Source organism: Panicum virgatum, chromosome 2N (assembly GCF_016808335.1).
Source record: "Panicum virgatum strain AP13 chromosome 2N, P.virgatum_v5, whole genome shotgun sequence".
NCBI lineage: Eukaryota > Viridiplantae > Streptophyta > Magnoliopsida > Poales > Poaceae > Panicum > Panicum virgatum.
This window is the reverse complement of record NC_053146.1, coordinates 6,900,658-6,906,657: the sequence shown is the minus strand read 5'-3', so window position 1 is coordinate 6,906,657 and position 6,000 is coordinate 6,900,658. Positions and strand designations below refer to the sequence as shown.

At 43.3% G+C, this 6,000-nt stretch overlaps 1 long non-coding RNA gene across 2 annotated transcripts; it reads left to right on the top strand.

Moving 5' to 3' along the window:
- The first annotated feature begins 339 nt into the window (after positions 1 to 339).
- On the top strand, positions 340 to 5,692 carry LOC120659583. Of its 2 annotated transcripts, none has more exons than XR_005669105.1 (3): positions 340 to 433; positions 3,130 to 3,247; positions 5,440 to 5,692. It is a non-coding gene; the product is annotated as an uncharacterized LOC120659583 (long non-coding RNA). The 2 variants fall into 2 exon arrangements; XR_005669104.1 differs by having other exon boundaries at positions 5,408 to 5,692.
- Positions 5,693 to 6,000: the final 308 nt, after the last annotated feature.

Here is a 6,000-nt window from a genome sequence, read left to right as displayed (position 1 = left end):
AATTGTTGGCGGCCCGGTCAGATTTGGGCCTGAATTTGCAGGTCCGGTAGAGCTTGCTTGAACAAAAAATTCGCTACACGCAGACACGCTACATCAAAACTAATAATCAGCTTAAAAAGAAGTATCAAGAAAAATACTATTAGCACCACAATTCACACAGAAGAATTTTTAAAGAGCCAACATGAATTCTCGCCCATTTATGAATTTGGTTTGGGCGGGCGTTCGAAATTCTAATCATCTCCTTTTCCAAAAAAAAAATTGGAATACTCGATACAGGAAGGGGGCTATATTGTAATTTCGCGTCAAAGGTCTCCAGATCATAAATGCTCCTCGCCCCAACGGCGCTGCCCCAGTGTATCCGTACGTTCCTTCTTCGCGAGCCACCGGGCGGCGCCGCCCGTCCACCCCGACCGGACCGACTCTCCTGCGGCAGGTGAGCTACCACCCCTCCCCCCATCCTCGCGTTCCTCTCTCTCTCTCTCTCTCTCTCTCTCTCTCTCTCTCTCTCTCACACACACACACACACACACACATCGCTACGCTTCGCAGCTTTGCTCCCCCTCCCTCCCCACCGGCGGCGGCGGCGGCGGCGGCATGGACCGCTCCAAGCGGAGCGCGTTGGCCGGCCTCCCCGAGGACTCGTTGGTGGAGATCCTGGCGCGCGTCCCCGCCAGGTTCGTCTACCGATCCAAGTGCGTCGCCAAGGCCTGGCGCGATCTAATTGAAGATCCCCTCCACCGCAAGAGGCTCCCCCAAACCCTACAAGGCTTCTTCTTCATTGACACATTCATTGACAATGAAATCTACGGGAGTCATATCGATTTTGCCGGCCTGCCTGGGGCTTCCGTGTCTCTCCAAATCGACCCTAGCCTCTCCTTCGTGACGAAACTGCCCGGGATTGAGACCCTCACCTTCTCAGATTCCTGCAACGGCCTCCTCCTCTTCGAGCACATACAGAAGGCATGGCCGTTTGACCTATTGAGCTATGTCGTGTGCAACCCTGCCCCGGAGCAATGGGAGCTGGTGCCCACGTACGGCCCTCCGGTGTATACAAGGTACAACTATTTGGTTTTTGATCCGTCCATCTCCTCTCACTTCCACCTGGTCCAGTTTGGGTGGGAGTTTACGTACTTGATGAAGTTCCAGATGGATGGTTTGTAGTGGAGGATGATGATGAGGAAGAGAATGATGGTTATGGTCATGATTATTGGGGTCGCCGTCATCAGCTACGTTATAATGATGATGATGATGATGACGACGACGATGAAGAGGATGAGGAGACAATGGAAGAGGTATCCCGGACATCGGTTCATGTCTACTCATCTGAAACTGGCAAGTGGATTCACAGGCAAATTGACTGGAGTCAAATCCAAAGTGACTGGGGTGAACATGATTTGGAAGGATGGCGTCATCAGGGATTAATACCTTGCCAGACCTCCTGGTCTGCTGTTCTCAACGGCATGCTGTATTTCAAAATCAAGGATCAAAATCAGATTGCTGCTGTTGATGTGCATGGGGTGACACAGAAGATCATCCCAATGCCCACAATGGCTGAGAGGAAGAGGCCGAAGAGCTGGCTGGGGCCTGGTTATGTTGCTCAGTCCCAAGGGCGCCTGCATTACATCAATCAAACATCTGATGCTGAACTGTTCATCTGGGTTCTTGAGGACTATGATGCACAAGCATGGGTCTTGAAGCACAGTGTGAGCTTTATGAAGCTGTTTGGAAAAAAGAGTCGCACAGTCCGCAAAAATGGCTACAGTGTGGTCGCCATGCATCCAGATGGAAATGTGGTTTTCATCGTTGGGGACTGGAACATAAAACTAATATCATATGAAATGGATCATAAGCTAATGAGTGTTATTGAAACTTTAGAAATGGATACTTCAGCTATGCATGTCGTTCCCTATGTTCCATGTTTCTCTGAGTCACCGGCACTCACAAATAAGCACTGAATGTGCTTCATCCATGATTCCATCTATGGAGTAGCTAGAACCTTGTTTAGATCTAGTAGAATTAGGTGATATATTCTGCCTATTCTTGGTTGTATTCGTAATCATGCTTTTGGTCCAAGTAATACTGCAAGGCAGTTGAGAACATTCATGTGTGGTAGCGTCATGTATGTTAGACATCAATGAATGTGGTAGCCCAAGTTGCAGAACTTGTAATTTGACATTTAAGTATTAGTGCTTCAAATGCTTCCTTGTATGTCCAGAATGATAATTATCTTGCATAATATCTTCCTTTTCTCCTGGCCTTATTATTAGTGAGTTGTTACTGACTTTTTGTTTCCTAAGACCTGTGCATGTTTTGAGGACAGAACCTGACCCTGTGTATGTTTATATATGCTGTATGAATAAATTTATCTTCTATATATTACAATGTATGTGATGGAAATGTTTAAACTGAAGGCTTGCATTAACATTAAAGTCTACCAAGTTTCTTCCGGAGGACAATGGGTTCCTTGTTTGACATTATTAAATACTATCTTTAGTTTCCACACCAATTTTTCTCTTCTATGCCGCTGAAAAATAACTAGAACCTTGTACTAGGAGATTTTGACCAGAGCAGAGCTTACCTGCAGATACTGATTGCTTGGGTCTTTTCTAGCACAGCTGTAGGAGATGGTTATATAACTTATATTTCTTTTCAACTTTGTCAAGGTAAAATGAAACTTTTCGATTACACCTAACAGTGCTTAAGCCTACTGTTCTTAGCATCTTCTACCACCAGACCTATCTGGCTCGATGCAACTGACCAACTGTGTCTTTTTTGTTTTGCTTAGCATAGCATATGTTTTGCTGACCAGCTCTTCAAGCTTCAGTGCTTGCCAATAAAGCATCAGCTTCTTATGATATATGTCAAGGTATCTTAGCTTAACTTCAGTAGAGAGGGATTTCCATGGAGTTTTCCAAGCATTATTTTTCCTTGGATAGTGTCATGGTGATCCAGCTCGGTTTGTTTTGTGTGAAAGAATTGTGTAATGCCTGTCAGCCTCTGAGCAAAATGGTAATTTTCCCAAAAGTCTGATGTCGGGTTTGGGACTGATGCTGAAAGACATTACCCCAAATAACTCATTATCCTTACCTAGTTGTCTTTTGTTGAGCATTTAGGTGGTTTCTGGTGCAGGTAGTGGCTACAGGATTGGACCCAGAATGGCTGAGGTGGGGTCTATCTTCACGGACAGACTGTCATCAGACACCATCAGAACACATGGTCGGGCTCTCATTTGGCCCTTTTCAGCAAGGTTGGTACATGTACAATGATGTTTCTGATGATTTGTGTGATTTAGTGGGATACTGGGGATTCAGCGTGTTTAGTGGGATACCCTGTCCAGTGCCTTTTAACATGTAGATGGATGGATTATGCACTTTATAAGCAGGCATTCTTACATTGTAGCTAAATGAATAAGTTACACCTATAATAAGGTTTTTTTGTATGTTCGTGTTGCCTACCCCAACTCGCTTGGGACAAAAGGCTATGTTGTTGTTGTTGTTGTCGTGTTGAGATGATCAGTGTGGTAAATGAGTGTACTCTGCGCTCCCTGACTGCATGGTGAAACTACTTATATTTCTAATTTGGGTATGCTAGTTATAGTTAGTTGATATTTTACTATAGAATAGGCTGAACAAGTATTAGCTTACTTTCTTTACAGTCATTTCATCATTTGTTGTTAGATTGAATCAGATAGTTGCAAAGGCAACAGTTGTTGTCATGTTTCCACCTTTTCCTCCACAATTTTTCTGGTGTGCCATAACTTCATCGAAGTCATACATCACGAATACAAAGCATTAAGGTTTGTAACGGTCGTATTGCTTTCCTCTTAATGAAATATGTGCTCAGGCACGTTTGCGAAAAACGAATACAAAGCATATCCTTATTACATTGAGTGTCATTGGAACCTCATGGTTGTTAACTTGTTAAGAAAACAGAAATGTACAATCGCCTTAACCATGGTTACACTTTTGTTTATCTTGTTTCATGGCATTAAGACTCATTGGTGGTCCTCTTTTGTCTTCTATTTCTGATGTAATAGCAGATATTGATTTCACAGAAGCTCCAGTCCCTTCCAATTCTATACTTAACAATGTCAACAGAAGGAGCACATTAATCGGTTGAGCTCATGGTTAGCATTTTTTGGGGGAGTGATTTGGGAAAACCAATATGAAGTTTCGTATTGTTCGAGATAATGTGATAGACGCGCTTTGTTTGTGACTGAGCCAGAGAGCTGTGGTAGTATACAAGGTAATGGCCATGATATCAGCTCAAGATTGCAAAAAAAAAAAAATGAAGTGTCACTGCGATGGTTAATGAACCTGGTGGAACTAAACATGATTGGTAACTCTGAATAGTTAAGTACTGATTTAGAATTCTTTTGGATCAATTTGATTGAAAGGCTGAGGTGCTGTCCTTGATTAGTGAAGCAGTAGGTCACCTGAATATTGGGTGTGATATGCTTTGTGTGCTTCCATTCACTTGGAAGCGGGGTATTATCAGTGTCCATAGTGCTTTGATGTGTCTCCAGGCTAACTGCCTGCCTAGATCATGATAACTGATGCTTGAACCTCGAAATGTAGTAATTCTTCTGTAATTGGGAGTGGCTCAAGATAATAATCATTATGTACCTTCAAATAGAATAGTTCAATCTTGATGGCTGATTGATGAACACTTCACCATGATGTGTGCTGTCTCATAGTTGTCAAGCCTCTCTGCATGTAGGAGCTTTATGGCAACTATGAGCAAGTCAAAGAGGCATGCCTAGAACTTTCAGTGGTCCCATGAATCCATGATGAATCATAGATTCATGCAGAAAAATCAGCTAGCTTTCTGAAATATTCAGACTTGAGGCAAGCTGACCAAACCAAATTCAGTCAGACAAGAAATACACGTCACATAGACTTGAGATTAAATGGTGTGTTGATTTGCATGTTCATGTTATATGCCTAGAGGGAACTGCAGCTTAGCTTGATTCAGTATCCTGCATGTATGTAAGCACGTCAGCAAGTTAGCAACGGCTTGTAACAGTATTTATAGCCTGAAATATTGTTCAAATATTTTCCATGACTCAATGTTTAAACAATTCTCCGATCTATTCTGTTCATATTTCTTGACTGCTCACAGTAATCTTGCTGCAATTGGTAAAATAATATTTTACTGCATATGACTAGGACTGTTATATGCAGAAGTTACATGCTGTTCCTGTGACGATTTAACTGAATTGCACACATGTTCTGGGTCTAACCAATGCTATTCCGTATTACTTCAGGAATGGTTTTGCTGTCAATTGGATTTCGATCTCTAACATTATGTGCTTGCTCTTTCTTCTCAATATAATGATACACAGCTCTCCTGCGTGTTCGATAAAAACATTATGAGCTTGCTTAAACAATTTTTCTTTCGTATGCAGCTTGAGAACTCTCATTCCCTTTTCTATGCAAGGTTGATGTGTCGGCGATGCTGGTGGCAAGTTTCTGAAGTCCAGAAAAAAACGTTCCTGCTGGCGCAAGATCAAATGGAAGTGGAACTAGTTGATCCGAACCTCGTAGCTGGGACCTGGGAGATGCAGAGGCTCCTAGCATTGGAAACTATACCTCATGCGATGATGCGAAACAAACCTGTCAGCAGACTTGGCCCTTTGCACTAGCAGAGCCGTTTCACTTTTTTTTAAATAAAAAGAGCCATTTCATCTTTTTTTTTTGAGGGTGCAGAGCCATTTCATCTCTGACATGGACGGTGGACACAACAGAGAAAGACCCACAGCGGATTAGAGACATTGCAGCCGCGGTTTTTTTATTTTTATATTTTTTATTTCCGTTTTTTACAAAAATATATTTTCGATTTGGAAATTTACAGAAATATACCCCGGCCGCCCCGCTGCTGGGCGGCCGGGACCGGGCGGCAGGGGCATATCCGCAAAAAAAGAAGAAGAAAAATTGCAGACAGGTCCCTGGGGCCGGTAGCCCGGCAGCCGGGTGGCCGGCCCCCTGGCCGCCCGGCTAC